This window comes from Sciurus carolinensis, chromosome 7 (assembly GCF_902686445.1).
Source record: "Sciurus carolinensis chromosome 7, mSciCar1.2, whole genome shotgun sequence".
In the NCBI taxonomy this organism is placed as follows: Eukaryota; Metazoa; Chordata; class Mammalia; order Rodentia; family Sciuridae; genus Sciurus; species Sciurus carolinensis.
In genome coordinates, this window is record NC_062219.1 from 56731478 (window position 1) to 56748695 (window position 17218).

Here is a 17218-nt window from a genome sequence, read left to right on the forward strand (position 1 = left end):
TTTCTTTGAGGAAAATGAAAACGTGGAGACTTGGAGAACTGTTAAATGAAAACTCTTGAGAACAAGGAATTTCTAAAACAAAAATTTATTGAGCCTTGGACAGATACTAGCCAGAAAAAGGACAAGGTCCTAGGTCAAGTTTCTGCAATTACCAGTATCAAAGCTAGATAGCAGTGGACATTGAATCCTATATGCCAGAATATTTCATAATAATAATCTGGGGAAGGAAGGTTTACATTGAATTTATATGGGTCATAGATAAGAGAAGTATTGCTCTGAGGAAAGCTTTGGGAAAAGCACTTGTTGTTCATTCGGAAAAGCACTTGTTTCGGCTGGACTGGTTGGGGTTTACAGTGTGGAAAATTTGTACAGAAACAGCCCAGGTGGTAGTTGTGATGGGATCTAAATCAGGTTTCCAATATAAATATTCTTTTTGTTGATTTTGCTGGCAACTGTTAGCTGATTAATTTCCCTCTTTCTCCATCCTCTGGATCTTGTAATTAATTTTAGGTCATCTCAGAATTTTTCTTTTATCACACAGAAGCTACATAAAAGTCAGGTTCTTGGACATCCATTCAGTTATCCAGAACCTGGCACTTGATTTAAGGCTCTTCTGTTGCCATCCTGAAATTTTTAATTTTTTAACCAAGGGCCTTTGTTTTTGTTTTGTATTGGGCATGGCAAATTATGTAGCCAGTTCTCTTAAAATATTTTTCCTGGTCACACAGGAAATTGATGTCAGAGCAGGAATTTAAGGGTCCATGTTTTCAGCCACTCTGTTTCACTAGCCTATGATCCAATAACAAACCGGTAAGAGAACACAAAGAAGAGGGAATGGATTTTTTTTTTTTTTTAATCAGCATTGGGAATTGAATCCAGGGGTGCTCTACTACGGAGCTGCAGCACCAGCCCTTTTTACTTTTAGACAGGGTCTTGATAAGTTGCTTAGGCTGGTTTTGAACTTGTGATTGTGCTGCCTCAGCCTCCAGAGTCACTGGGGTTACAGGTGTGCTACCATACCTAGCAGAGGGAATGGATATGAAAGAGAATATCAAAGTTTACATTGACCAAGTTTTAGAAAGTTGTTTTTTTTCTTTTAAATTAGAGATGTTGTGAGAACACCTCAGAATGCCACAAATCTCTTGAAATAGTCAGAGCTTTCCTCCTGGGGAACACCACTTATTACATCATTGAGGCTGTTGACAGGTCTTGCTGACTGGGTAGACTGTGACACCTGGTGACAATAATATGTTATTGCAAGGATTTATTTTGCTGTCTTAGGAACAGGTCTTTTAAGTTAGTATATTTAAATTCTATACTTCTCAGATTCCCCTCCCCCCCATCTTCACTGAAAAGATAGACTGAAAAACTACCTGATGGATTTCTCCTACTTTTTTTGGGGGGGGTGGGGGTGGGTAACTGGGGATTAACCCAGGGCCCACCCATGCTAGGCAAGTGCTCTATCACTAATCTACATCTCCAGCCCTTTTCTAAGTTTTATTTTGAGACAGTGTCTTGCTAAATTGCCCAGGTTGTCCTTGAACTTGCAATCCTCCTGGTCTTAGCATCCCAAGCAGCAGAGATTACAGGTATGCACCATCATACTATCTGTCCTAGTTTTAAATAAAATCTAGGGAACAATGAAATAATCTGAATTGAAGATGATTTTTAAAATATTAATTTACAGAATGCAAAATTAGAACACAATTGTGTAATAGTTATGAATGCAGCATTTCCCCCTTTTATCTGGGGGATACATTCCAAGAGCCCCAGTGGATGCCTGAAAATGTTGATCGCATCAAACACTGTACATACTCTTGGTGTTTCCTTCACATGCTTACCTATAATAAGGTGTGATTAACAATAACCAATCAAATATAAAAATTTTAACTATATTATAATAAAAGTTACATGAATGTGCTCTCTCTGTCTCAAAATATCTTCTTGTACTTCCTCTTTTCACTTAAAGGAAGACCTCTATGGCTCTTTGGCAAACCAATTGCCAGCAACGCTACTCTTGCACTTTGGAACCATTAAGTAAAATAAGGGTTACTTGAACACAAGCACTATGATAGGACTACAGTTGATCTGATAAATCTAAGCAGGTACTAAGTGCCTAACAGGTGTGTAGTATATATTTTGTTGTTTTAGCCAGCTTTTCTCTGCTGTGACTTGAAGACCTGATTAGAAAACTGTAGAAGAGGAAAAGTTTATTCAGGGGCTCATGGTTTTAGAGGTCTTAGTCCATAGAAGGCTTGCTCCATTCCTCAGGGCTCAAAGTGAGGCAGAACATCATAGTGGAAGAATGTGTGCTTCTTTCTTCCTCAAGAAAAGGGACCAGCTAACGCGATGATCAGAAAGGACAGAGAGGAGGGAGGGGGAGGGAGGGGGAGGGAGGGGGAGGGAGGGGGAGGGAGAGATCTCCATTCGCCAGATACAAATAAATACCCCAACGCCATGCCCCCAATGCCACACCTCCTCCAGTCACACCCCACCGGCTTCCAGTTACCACTAAATTTATCCCATCAGGTGATTAGTTCCCTGATTGGGTTAAGGCTCTCCCAACCCAATCATTTCTCTGAAACTTCTTGCATTGTTTCACATGTGAATTTTTGGGGGCTAACACATACAAACCATAACAATTGTGAATACACTGCACTAAGAGATGATTCATTCATGTCCCATGCAGTATAGAGCATGATAGCATAAGCGTTCATTATGATGCCTATAATGGCATGAAACTTAAAACCCATGAATTGTTTATTTCTGGAATTTTTCAATTTATTTCTTTGGAAAGTGGTTTACGAGGGGTACCTGAAACTAAGGAAAGTGAAATCATGGATAAGGCAGGTCCTCTGCATGTCTATTTCAAAGAATATTTGGTATATTCTATTAATTCACTCCCGTATGATATATTGTGTTAAGAGGTAGGTAGAGTGATCAGAAATTAGAAGCATATAGTTAAAGAGTATTATAACACAATATTTTCAATAGAAATCTACATATTAACTGTAGTAGTGATAGATTGCATATAGTATTGTGTAGTTCACATAGTAGTCATAGGAAAATGTTTCAAATTGTGTTTTACAATAAAAATATGCACACACATATTCATGTGTGATTTTAAATTTGGGAACTCCTTTGCTATTACTTAAGAACTATTTTTACTTTACCAAGCATGTAGTAATGATAACTCAAGAAATGCTTAAATGGGCTGGATCAGTGGCTTACACCTATAATCCCAGTAGGTTGAGGCCAGCCTCAGCAATTTAGGAAGAACCTGTCTCAAAATAAAAAATAAAAAGTGCAGAGGATGTAGCTCAGTGGTAGAGCATCCCTGGGTTCTATCTGCAGTACCTCAAAAAAGTAAAATCTTTGCACCATACTTTTAATCATAATCACAATCAAATGTGTGTTAAATTCTTCAGTTCGGCACATGCTGGACTAGTTGTTTTGGCTTTTTGCAACAACATTGATAGCTACAGGCAAAGAACTGAGGTAGGCAGTGTTTTTGAAATACCAAATGCTATACAGGGTCATTAAGCTCTAATGCCTCTAGTGTTCAGGTAGGACCATGCAGGGGGACAGTGACAAGCTGGAGAGGAGCATGCTCGGCCTAAAAGCAGATAGCTGTCACTGTGCTCCTAAAAGCAGATAGTTGTCACTGTGCTCCAGCTCATGTTTGCTTTGTGGGAAAGTGTGTTGCCAGATTCCAGAATAAGACAGAAATTCAGTATGTGTGTGTGTGTGTAATGTTACCAGTATTACATTTGTGGGGGGAGGGGTTAAAAACATTTTAAAGACCAAAGAGAACATCTCTACCACTCTTGCTAACTAACCAAAGTTAATTTGATCATGTGCAGCTCTTAGGTTCTTCTCCACAAATAATCATAGTTATTGAAGAAGTCAAGGTCAGTGAAGGTTAATTAGTTCCCATCTCCTGAATATAAGGTGATAATGAAGATCAATTTTACACCAAATTCTGATTCACATGCAGGTACAGTTCATAAGACCTGCTCTATAAGTCTGATAACACTCCAGCTGTCCGCCCATTTGCTACTCTCATTATTTCCTTGCAGAAAGGTTCACTTTGGCAGATGTGGCATCATTCCTAAGGCTAAATTCCATAACTCAATGAAACTATAATAGAAGACAGAAGAAAACTTAGGGATCAAGATATAGGTTTTAAGGATTTCTAATCTGTTCATGCAAGGGTGGCATGCATCTCTAAAATGTTTAGGTCAATTCACATATTTTAAATATTGTTAATTTTATAAGTGAGATACATTTCTAACATTGCAATACTTTTTATTACTGTTATTTTTTTTGGTAGTGCTGGGGATTCAAACCAAGGCCTCATATGTGCTTGGCAAGAACTCTACCACTGAGTTACACCCCCAGCCCTTGATTATACTTTCAAACAAGCCCAAAATAGAAACCCATCTCTAACATTCACTATTTTCAATAGAAAACGATGAGATGTGGATGAAGATGGTGATAACAGGCATCTTTATGACAGCTGCTTCTAGAGTGTGGTCTTTCAGCAGATGTATTGCTGCCTAACTGCCTTTGAAACATGAATTTCTCAGTTTGGGTAACTAGAATTGGAGTGTAAACAACTAGGACAAAAATCATATCATATTGTGTATGTTAAATAAGCTGAAGTATATTACAGTGATCATAGGAGTGGTTCATTTCCAACCTGTGGAACTCAGTCTTCAGCCTTTGATGTTCCTGGTTTCTAAGGAGTTTCCATTCAGGTAGGGGAGAGGCACCGTTTGAATAAGGACTTGCAAAAAGATAGAGGAACCAAAGTATGATTGTGTCTGGGAATACACTACAGAGGGGGCTGCCAGATGGAAGAAGCAGTGAGGTCTTCCCACACACAGACTATACAACTGGCACCAACTTATAGTTGTGCTGGAGACCTTCAACTGCTAGGCTGATGCTGGAGTTCCTCTGCTAATGGCAGGGCATCTCAATTCCTTTCAACTTTCCTAGCTGATTTTATCTGTTGGAAAAAAAAAAAACAAACTCTTTATAGCAGTATCTTCAAAGAAAAATAAGTAAAAATGCATTGTCACCAATTGAGAGAAGACATATATTAACAAAGGAAAATGACAGAACAAATAAAAAATTTCTCTTATTTCTAAATTTTTGCTCAAGAAGCATAATTAGCAGATGGGAAAAAAGCACAACTATTCAATGGGGACACTAATAACTGGACAACATCCAAAGGAGAGTTATGGAATGTGGGCATGTAAAGAATGGCTGAAAGATCCAACAATGTTTATCCCTGAGTGGGATATAGGTACAAGAGCAAAGATCTCATATCTGAATGTCTTTAAGAAGCAGGATTAGATGTTTCAGTTGTAGGGTGTAGATGAGAGAAGGGCAAAGAAAGACCAAGGGAGAAAGGAAGAAAATAGATCAATTAATTAAAGTTATAGGAAGTTGTATTATAGGTCAATGTAACCATTCTTCACTTACTAGGGTTTTCCATATATAGTTCCCCTCCCAACATTCAATTAGGAAACATTTCAACTATACAGCAAAGTTGAAAGAGATTGAATCCAGGGCCTTGTACACGCTAGGCAAATCGCTCTACCTTGGAGCTACGCCCCCAGTCTTAAGCACTGAGTCACATTCCCAACTCTTTTTATTTTTTATTTTGAGACAAGGTTTCACTGAGTTTCTTAGGGCCTCATTAATTTGCTGAGGCTACCCTTGAACCTGCAGTCCTCTTGCCTTAGACTCCTTAGTCACTGGAATGACAGGCATGTGCCACTGTACCTGGCTCACCCCCAGTCTTAATAAGTCTGTATTACTTTTTTGTTGTTGTTTTATAATCTCATACTATGGTATGAACCCAGGGGTGTTTTATCACTGAGTTATATCCCTGGCCCTTTTTATTTTTTAACTGAAGACGGGGTCTCTCTAAATTGCCCAGGCTGGCCTCCAACTTGCAATCCTCCTGCCTCAGCCTCCCAAGTAGCTGGAATTACAGGTGTGCTCCATCATGCAAGGTGTTTTTGTGTGTGTGTGTGTGTGTGTGTGTGTGTGTGTGTGTGTGACAGGGCCTGTTTTGTTATGCAGGTGGGATTTCAAATCCAGGTCCTCCCACCCTAGCCTCCTGAATAGTTGGAATTACAATTATTAAAATTGTGGGCCACTGCACCTGGTTTACCATAACATTTTATTGTACTTAATCACATATTTATTCTACCTCTCTCAATTCCTCTTATTTTTTGATACATTTCAAAGTAAACTCCATATTATTTGTCTGTCACTGGGAAGGTGATATACCTTAGTCCCAGGATCTTTGTTACAGAGGCTAATGACTCAGTGGGATACCAGAGGAAATTTCTACTTTGAGTAGGTGAAGTGGAACAGAACAGGCTTTCAAACTTTTCTCACTAGCATCCTAAGAAATATATTTCTGCTGGGGATGGAGGTGCACACCTGTAATTCCAGCTAATCAGGAAACTACGGCAGGAGAATTGCAAATTCAAAGGCAGCCTGGGTGATCTTGACCCTGTCTCAAACAAAAATACAAAGGGTTGGGGATGTAACTCAGTAGTAGAACACCACTGGGGTCATTCCCCAGTACCAGGGGTTAAAAAAAAGAGAGACAGGAAATACATTTCATATTCCCACTCAGTGTATGCCACATACCTATTTAGGTAAAAAGTTTGAGGAAACAATATTTACCTTTTACATATGTGTAACATGCTGATATTTTCTATTTTATTTCATTTTAGTCATATTACACTAACTTGATGACCCACTCACGAATGAAGTAATTAACCATTAGAAAATCATTGTACAATTCAGTCTCCAAGATGACTTTTCTTTTTAAAAGAATCCTGTGTTGACCGACTTGGAAGCTCAGAATCTGTAATTCCAGCAACTTGGGAGGTTGAGGATTCTGAGACAGGATGATCACAAGTTCCAAGTCAGACTCAGTAATTTAGGGAGACTTTCCATGGCAACTTAGTAAGAGTTCCAGGTTCAATTCCCAGTAAAAGAAGAAGAAAAAGAAAAAGAAAAAAAAGCTACTGCCAAGATTTTCCTTATCTTCTCAAGTATCAGGAGTCTGTTTTGAGTCTCAACCACTATTTATTTAGCATTCGTGGCATTATGGAGTGTATAATTAACAGAAAAACCTTAAATGCCTGGTAAGACTTCTGGATAGAGTCAGTTCAAATGCTTTTTAGGAGTAAACTTACTAATTGTTATTTTCAGAAATAGGAAGATAAAGATATGCACTCTTGGATAGGTGGGAGGGCTCAGTACTGACGAGTCTTCTGTTAAATACAGCTATTAATTCCTGCAGTCATTCTAACAAACTTGAAAAGAGGATCAAACAAGAAAATGGATGTAAAGGCACTTTGAAAAGGTACGTTTTAGTAATAGTATTTTGTGATGCCAGGAAGAGAGGAATGTTGTGATCAAGCTTTAGGGAGGCAATATGTCCGTATTTTTAACTTTGCTTTTATGAAACTGTTATATTAACCTCTTCAAACACTGTAACTACGTTTTGGCGCGAGACTCAGATAAAGGTAGAACCCTGTGAGCTCTGAAACATTTCTCGAGTCGGGGCTTCGCTAGGTCTGCGCATGCTCGAGAGCAGCCCCGCCTCCTCGCGGGGTTGGGTCGAATCCAGAGGGCGGGGTGCGGACCACGTGGGTCCCGTGACGTCATCTCCGGGCGCCGAGGGTGACTGGACTTGCGGTGGGCTTGCAGGGCTCCGCCGCGCTGCCGGTAGTGTTAGCTGGGTACCGGAGGGCGGAAGTACAGCTGGGCTCGGCTCCGACCTCCGCGACAGTGCTTTCTGCGGCTGCGCGGGCTTTCCGGACTCCTTGCTCCAGCGTCTCTGCAGGACAGTGTGTCAGGCAGGCAGAACCCGGTGCTGAGCGTCTTCACCAGTGCGGGAAGCCGGAGGGGAGCCAGCGCTTCGGGTAGGGAATGTATATGTGTCCCAGGGTGAGGGAATGCCTGGAGGAGGAGGGTTGGGGCGGGGGCAGGTAGATGAGGTAAGAAGGGGTGAGTGTCTGGCGAGAGGAGTGTTCCTGGGCGACGCTGGCGGGTGAAGGTGTTCCTCCCGGCAGAGGTGGGGTTGGCGAGACACCACTCCCGGCGCCCTTAGGCCGGCCTTTGCGGTCCCTCTTCGGGAGTTTGTCTGTTCCTTACTAACGTAGGAAGCGTAGATTGAATCGCAGGCTCAAGAGTTTTGTTCAGGACCTGTATTTTTTCGTGGAACACTTGAAACCATAATTCCCAGGGCAGTTCGAATGATTCTGTCCGAACTAGGTGAGTATTTCCTGCATACAATTTATCTTTTCAATGGCATTCCTTAAGTCTTATTTTAATAATAAGCAATTTTCTGTTGGTAAAGTACTTTCACACACTTCAGTTATATTTCACTTGTTTTTAAGTCATACCTAAACTTGAGGAACCTCGGAAACTGGATTGGTTCTAGATTTTTCTGAGGATTGAGGAAACATAACATGCCTTCAGTAATCAGAACCCAGGGACTTATTAAACAACAGATGAACTTCCAAGACCTTCCAGAACTCACCTGATAAATCCAAGCCCTTGAGACTGAGTGTTTGGATCTGAACTGAATTATTTAAGAGTTTCTAGCATGGTTGTTGGTTGTATTTTGAATTTTAAAATAAGAGTGTTAGACTGATCATGGTAGTTGAGAGGATTTTAGAATTTTACAACTGGACTTAGATGTGTACTTTGCTCTCTAAAGATATGCTAGTTAAAACGGAGAAAAAAGCAAAATGGGACTGTGTGGATATGGGTTTTTATTTATTTAATTTTTTGCCATGTTGGGGATTGAGCTTTAGCACTAGACTACATCTCCAGCCATTTTCATTTTTTGAAACAAAACCTCTAAGTTGCCCAGGCTGGCCTTGAACTTGGGATCACAGGTGCACCACCATGCCCTGGATGGATGTGGGTTTTTAAAACAGTGTACACACACATCAAGTTGGGGTTTGATTTATTTCACAAATACTGAGTACCTGCTACAGGCCAGGCACTGGATGAAACAGTAAACAGAATAGTAAGAATCCCTGCCTTTGTGTAATTCACTCTGGGAAAGATGTTGATACAAAATTAATGTGTCAGGTAGTGGAAAGTCCTAGAGAAAAGATAAATCAATGAAATAAATTGGGTGAGCTGGTGGTGTGGGTAGGTCCCAGTGGTGGCCATAGAAAGGATATTTGTGGAAGACCTAAAAGTGATAAAGGTGCCATGTGGAAAAGTCATCAGAGCTACCACAGAGGCCCTGAGGCTGGAGTATACCAAATAATTTGGCTAGAAAAGAATGAGTAAGGGGGAAGGAATAGTAGATACTCAGGTGGGTGAGGCAAGGTTTTATAGGGCCTTGTGGGACTGTGTAAGAACTTCAGTGTTTGAGAACTGGAATTCTTTTTTTCTTTCTTTTTTGGTACCAGGAATTGAACCCAGGGTTGCTTAAACACTGAGCTACATCCCCAGTTTTTTTTTGTTTGTTTGTTTTTTTTTTTTTTTTGAGGACAGAGTCTAAGTTGTTTAGGGCCTTGCTAAGTTGCTGAGGCCAATTTTGAACTTGGAATCCTCTTGCCTCATCTTTCCCAGTCACTAGAAGCACAGGTGTGTGCCACCACTCCTGGCAAGAACTTCAGTGTCTGAAAGAGATGATTTTTGCTTTCCATGAGTTTGAGTAAGGAGTAAGTTGACCTAACTTGTGTTTTAAAAGGGCCTGATTACTATGTTGCTTGTATACAGCACAGTCAGAAATAATGATACTGTTCTTAGGCCATTGCTTTTATCCAGGTTAAGGGTCAAGGTGACTTGGATCAGGGTGGTAAGAGTAGAGGTGGTTGGGAGTGACCAGATTCTGGACTTCTAAGCTAGAGCTGTCAAGTATGAAAGAATGACTAAGGGTAACTCCAAGATGTGTGGCCTGAGCAACTATAGAATTACCATGTAGTGAAATGGGAAAGACCTCAGAGTAATGGGGGAGAGAAGGGACAAAGGTCTGAAATCATTTTCAGTTTTGAACATGTTAAATTTCCAAGAGGAAATGTCAGTATACAGTAGTGTATATGTGTGAAACAGGTTCAGAAAAGAAATGAAAACTAAAGATTTATAAATGGTCTTTAAGGTCAGGAGAAAGATCTCCAAGGGAGTGGTTCAAGGACTGAACCCTGGAGCACTTCCAACATTTAGAAGAGGCTTACAAAATCCCCAACTCCAGGGTGAGGCCTTTAAATACAGTTACTGAGAATCATTGATCCACAGTAACAGGATAAAAGGAAATAGAAAGCAAAGTCATTAACTGAGAGAGGATGAGGAAGGAGATTTGGAAATTTGAGGGAGGAGGAGGTATGGAGTAGTAATATAGGAAAGTCAGGGCCTGTGGTGTCTGCACAGCTGTAATTGTAGTGAACTGGGAGTCTGAGTCAGGAGAAGTGCAAGTTTGAGGCCAGCCAGGGCAACTTAGTGAGACCCTGTCTCAAAATAAATGAAATGGACTGAGGATATAGCTCAGTGGTAGAGTACCCCTAGGTTCAATCCCCAGTACCACCACCCAAAAAAAAAAAGACCAGGGAAGTGTAGGAAAACTAGGCAGTACTTAGCATCCATGTTTGAGGGTGCTTGTAAATTTATTTATTTTTTGATATTGGAGATCAAATCCAGAGGTGCTCACCCATTGAGCTATACCCTCAACTCCTTTTATTTCATTTTATTTTGAGGCAGGATCTCACAAAGTTACTGAGATTGACCTTGAATTTAGGTTGTCTCATCCTCCCGAGTTGCTGAATTTACAGGCCTATGCTGCCACACTCTGCTCAGTGTGGAATCCAGCATAGATTATTAATTTTAGTTGTTTGAAAACTTATTATAGTCAGTATTTGATGTTTTAAGTAATTTCTAGGTAGTTGGGGACTTTATCAGCAAAAATAGCTCCTGGTAAACTTGAGTGTGGTGGCACACACCTATAATTCCAGCCGCTTAGGAGGCTGAGGGAGGAGGATCGAAAATTGAGGCCAGTCATAGTAGTTTAGTGAGATTTTGCCTCAAAATAAAAAGTAAAAGGAATTGGGCATGTAGTTCAGTGGTAGAGTTCAATCCCTAGTATAAATGAACAAGTAAAATAATAGATAAATAAATAAATGAAAGCTTTAGGTAGTAGGCTAGCCTTTCATGGTAGATAGTGTGAAAAGGACTGTTAATGGTGCATTTTATCTTACACTTCCATTTGTCGAATGACCAATTGGTAAACAGATATCTACTGGTACTTACTCAGTCCCAAGCCCTGAACTAGATGTATAGATAGCGCAGTCAACCAGCTCTGTCTCCTCAAGAATTTTACTTCCAGTAGTTTGCATCATTGGTTGGGATTTTTATGCCTTCTGAATTGAATGAATGGTGATAGTAGTAGTGTGTAGTGGGAAAACTTTCTTAAATAATAAGATTTGCGGACTTTATTTTTTAAATTTCCAGAATTTAAAGTGTGTCCTGATTCAGAGAAGAGTTTACCTAGATATCTTTTTCACTGTCCTTTAACAAAAATTGCAAAACCGCTTATGGGGTAAGAGACAGAATAAACAAATACTACTATGTTTGGTAGTACATGTTGTTATTGAAGCATTTAGACTGGTGACTGCTCAGGAGAAGTCTTTCTTAGTAGCAGATATTAAGCTGACTCTTAAAAGGATTAAGTTGTTCAAGACAGAATTAAAGAGTTGACCAAAAGGAAAGGGAAAGAGTGTTCCAGCATAGAGGCCATAGAAACTTGAGGAAACCATGTAACATATTGGTTGGATGCACCATTTGAGTGGGAAACCGTGTGCATTATAAGTACATCATTTATTGAGTGGTTACCATAAACTAAACACCTATGCCCTATGATAATTAGAATTATCTTTATTTTACATATGGATTTTAGGGAAAGTGGGTTTGTTGTTTGAGGACATAAAATTGGTAGGTGGAAGTCAAAGTTTAAACCCATGTTAGTCTGATTTCAAAGACCCTTCATTAATTTATTGTATCAACATTTAAACATTCTCTGTGTTCTTTATCTGTCAATCTTTTTCACCCGCAGTTCATTCTTCCTTGGGAAGATATCACCAGTTCACTCACATTCTAGGTTGAAGCACTCATTATGCCTTGGTTGTTGGCTAGCCTCTCTCTTATTTGAAGCTCTCCTGAGCACTGCTGCTAGATAATCACTTTTATTTCATCATTATCAAATCTTACAGACTATAGGTCTGGTGGATGAACTTGAGATCTTCATAATCTTCTGTGTGGTATGCTTCATGATCTAGTCTCAAAGAATAGTAATAGTTTGCATTTCTTAGTACTTATTATATGACCATTAGATCAGATACCTTATAAATTTTTTTCTTAGAACAACCTTGTAGCTTGGGTATTGTTAATTCCATTTCATAGATAAAGGAAATTGAGGCTTAGGGAAGTGACTTGCCTAGAATCATATGTGATATACAAACATTAGTGTCAACTCTTATTATCTACTATTCTTCCTGACATAAAATTTCCTAAAAGGTTGCCATATATGTTGCTCTTGCCTACTTCCTGCCTTTATTGATGCTATTTTGCCCTGCTTAAAGTACAGATAATTCTCTGCTTAATGTGTTTCAGATTAGGACTTTTTGACTTTATGATGGTGAATGTGAAATACATTCACTAGAAACTGTTCTTAGAAGTTTGGATGTTGTTGATTCCCCCCCCCCCCCATGTTATCCAGATGTGGTTTAACTGCCTTGTAATACCTGACTGTAAGCTCTAGCTCCAGTCAGTTATAGGATCACTAGGGTAAACAACTCATATTCAGCAGTGTACCGTTTTGCTGTACTATGATGTGCAGTATGTTAGGTGTAACAAATGCATCTCCAACTTAAGATAGTTCTAATTTACAGTGTGTTTATGGGGAAGTATGTATCCCCATCATAAATTGAGCAGCATCTGAATTTGTCTTCTTCTCTGTTCATATTCTGTCTTTTAAATTCCATGTACTTAAAAATTCTTTAACCACTACAGGATACATTAGCATTTAACTCCCCCTCTTCGTTATGAAAGCTTTCACAAAGTAACATTTAATTATACCATAGACATATGGATGTTTTAGGGTTGGAAGGAATGTTGGCAATCAGGGTTTGAAGGAAAATATGAGATTAGGAAATTTGATTCTTGCTTTCAATTTTGGCTCTCTCATTTATTTCATTATTAAGCAGTGCTTGGAATTGAACCCAAAGCCATGCACATGTTAGACAAGCACTGTATCACTGAACTATGTTTTATTTATTTTTAAATATTTTTTTAGTTGTGTATGGACACAATACCTTTATTATATTTTTTTAATCTTTTTATGTGGTGCTGAGGATTGAACCCAGGGCTTCACACATGCTAGGCTAGTGCTCTACCGCTGAACCACAACCCCAGTCATGAGCTATGCTTTATTTTATTCAGGCTGGCTTTGAACTTGGTATCTTCCTGCCTCAGCCTCCTGAGTAGCTGGGATTACAGGCATGCACTATCATACTTGGTTGACTGCCATTTATTAGCCACAAGGCTTTAGAAAAATAATTTTAACTCTTTCTCTCAAATTCATCATTTGTAAAATGGAATGTTTATGATCTAGTACCTGATTTTTTTATTAACTTATCTGACTTGGCTTACCTCTTTTGTGGCAGATAGTTTTGCTTGGTTCTGTAATTTTGTGTTCATGTACTTTTTCTAACATTCAAATTCAGTAAACATTTTTGAGCACATACTATAGTAGAGACACCATTCTAAGTATCAGGGGTACATGAGTGAGATATGATCCTTTTCACTAAGGAAGTGCCTTACTGTCTATTGGAGGAGATATATACAAGTAAATACCTTTAACATAAGCTTGTAACTACTAAAATAGAGAAAAAGTAGAGGTGCAGTGAAGAAAAGGAAGATTCTACCTAAGGCATGCATAGAAGAAAGGTTATTTTGAGCTGGTCCTAAAGGATGTCTAAGTTGGAAGACAAAGTAGGAAGTCTGCTTTAGGGCAAAGGGAATACCAGTATGGACAAAGGCATGGAAAGGACATGAAAGTCGTGGTATGTTTACTAGATTTGGAAATTTATAATACCTTCTGAGTAAACACCTGAAGTTTTAAAAAACTGTTGTTATTTCATATTCCCCCAACATATGCCATAAAGTAGTACATGTCAATCATTTTTATTGACTTTATATTGAAGGTTATTAGCAGTGTCAATGCATAATTGTTAGCTATAGCTTTTCTTTCCCTTTTTTCTTTTTTTGGTACTGGGGATTGAGCCCAAGAGTGTTAACCACTGAGCTGCATTCCCAGTCCTTTTGATTTTTTATTTTGAGACAAGATTTTGCTAAGTTGCTGAGGGTCTTGATTACTTGCAAAACTGGCCTTGAACTTGAAATGCTCACCTCAGTCTCCCAAGTCCCTGGGATTACACATGTGTGACATCATGCTAGGATAGGTTTTCTTTTTCTTATAATTCCTATGTGTTATATAATGCTTTCGTTAAAATCTTTTGTGTGTGTGTGTGTGTGTGTGTAATATACATATATATAAAATATATATATTTTTTATTTTTCCCTGGTTCTGGGAGTTGACCCATGACTTCAAGTATGCTAAGCAGCAGACCCTGTATCAGTGAGCTGTATCCCAGTGCCTCTTAAAGTCTTTCAATATTTTAGACTTTTATGTTTGTGTGTATAATTTAGTTCTGATCTAATTTGAATGCTTTTTTCCCATTTAACAGATGAAAAAAATAGAAGATATAAGTGACTTACTTGAAGTCACGTAGTAAATTGATAGAATGTTTTAATCACCTTTTGTATTGCTGTGACCAGAATACCTGAGAAGAACAGTTTAGATGAGGATTTTTGGGGCTCATGGTTTCAGAGCTGACTCCATTGCTCTGGGTCCAGGGGGAGGCATCACATTATGGTGCAAGGACCCAGCAGAGGAAAGCTGCTCAGCTCATGGGAGTGGGGATAGGGGTGGGGGGATGTCAGGAAACAGAGAAAGAGGAAGAGGAGAGAGAGAAAGTGGGGGGGTGGGGACCACAAGGAAGGTGCACTGTTTCTGAGCATACCCCCAGTAGCCTGCCTCCTCTAGCCTGCTGTCTCTGCCTACAGTTAGCACCTAGTCAGTCTATTCAAATTAGGATTAGAATTGGGTTACAGCTCTCATAATCTCATCAATTTACCTCTTAATATTCCTGCATTAACAAGTAGGAACTTTTACCCCTAAAAGTTCCAACTCATTCTCATTCCAACCCATAACATAGGGCTAGGTTTTGAATTGAGGCATTCTGATGTCCCATTTTTCATTTTTAATCCTGAAACTATATCGCTTATCAGGAGGGAAATTGTTTTTTTGCTTCTGGTTACAAAAGGATTATTGAAAACTTATCCTCTAATTTTATTTATCACCAATTATTTTGTATATTTTGAGTTAATTATTATTTGACTGGATACATTTTTCTCATAATTCATTGTAGATGATTATTAATATTGAAAGATTAAGGTTTTATAAAATTGAGCCTGCATATTTTGAGGCAGTAAGTAGCCTGATTTGCTGAGTTCGTTTTGTATCATGTCTACCTCATTACATCTTAAACTGTCTTGGTTCAGTCACTTTAACCCTTGAGTTCCTATAAGGAATATATATGTAAGAAACAATGGTATATGAGAAATACATTGCCAATTTATTTTTCACTTTATTTTTGTATCTAAAACTCAGCTAAAGAACTTTGGTGTAAACTGCTGGAACATAAGACTAAAACATAAGCCTGTAGTTGGGGTTTTGAGGTTTTCTCCCTTTCTTTTGTATCACTACTGGGGAGAAACACTCAGAAGAGAATTTTGCCATTTCTTTTTACTGTTCTGATACATGAAAGAGAGTCATAGAAGAGAATGACATGGAAAGAAATAATAGATTGGTCAAATGTTCTGGCACCTTAGACTGGAGAGAGGGAAGCTATATCGACATGCATGATATTTTGGTTTATGGCTCAAATGGTGTCCTGGAATCAGATTATTTCTTGAAAAGGCCAGTGCCTGAGCAGAAAGGAAGAACCTGGAGATTCCTTTACTTAAGTAATCATTCCCACTAAGTTTGAGTGTCTTAAATTATATTTTTTTCTGAGAAGAAAAATCATCCACATCAAAATATTGATAGTGACTTTTGAACTTTAAAATTGTAATTAAAATGAGTAGGGAATATAGTTCAGTGGTATAGTGCTTGCCTGTCATGCACAGGCCCTGGGTTCAATCTCTAGCAGTGCAAAACACAAAACAAAAGAAAAGGACAAAAATTAAAATTCAGTATGTTAGTAAAGGAGCGCTTTGCCTTGGATTGTTGCTTTCTTCCTGAACAGGAGGAGAATCTCAGTTGTAGTTGGTTTATTGACTGTATCATGGTTGTGGAAACCATTGTTTACTTCCTTTTATCAATTCAATTTTAGATTTACTTATTTGCCATAATTCATATTTCATTTATTCCTACCAGTAGTAAAGTTTATTTTTTATTTTTTAAAATCATTTTTAGTTGTCAATGGACTTTTATTTTACTTATTTATATGTGGTGTTGAGGATTGAACCCAGTGCTACACGTGTGCTAGGCAAGTGCTCTACTACTGCTACAACCCCAGCCCAGTAAATATATTTCAAAAGAGTAAATTATTAATGCAGTCAGGAAGTAGTGAGGTCTTTCCTGTATCCAATAAGTTAGTTTTGTGTGATATGTAAAATTAGAAGGAAATTCAATGTTTGAATTTAAACCTAACACTGTGGAACTACATGAAATTTGCATACATGTATCATTTGCTTAAAATAGGTTCTTATGGACATATTTTGGTAACAGTTAATATACTGGTATGCTAAAAAGAACATTGGATTTTTTTTTTTTTTTTGTACTAGGTGTTGAGCCCAAGGGAGCTTTACTGCTGAGGTACATCCCCAGTTCTATTATTATTATTATTATTATTATTTTAATTTTGAGATAGGGTCTCACTAAGTTGCTGAGGCTGGCCTCAAACTTGCAATCCTCCTGCCTCCACCTCCCAAGTTACTGGGATTATAGGTGTGCCCAACCATTCCTGGCCAGATTCATTTAAAGTACCAGAGTTCTTACCTGATTTGACTGTTGCACAGTATTTTTATGTTGGACAGATGT

General features: G+C 38.7%; 1 protein-coding gene across 5 annotated transcripts in view; it reads left to right on the forward strand.

Annotated features, from left to right (window-relative positions):
- The first annotated feature begins 7719 nt into the window (after window positions 1–7719).
- Atg5 (autophagy related 5) overlaps window positions 7720–17218 on the forward strand; it is a 117381-nt gene continuing 107882 nt past the window's right edge. For 4 of the 5 annotated variants that reach the window (XM_047558592.1, XM_047558595.1, XM_047558597.1 and 1 more), the window contains exon 1: window positions 7720–7961. The gene's annotated coding sequence lies outside the window, so the exon portion shown is untranslated. Of the gene's footprint in view, window positions 7962–8176; window positions 8314–17218 lie in introns of those variants that run through there. The other variant, XM_047558593.1, reaches the window with a different exon arrangement.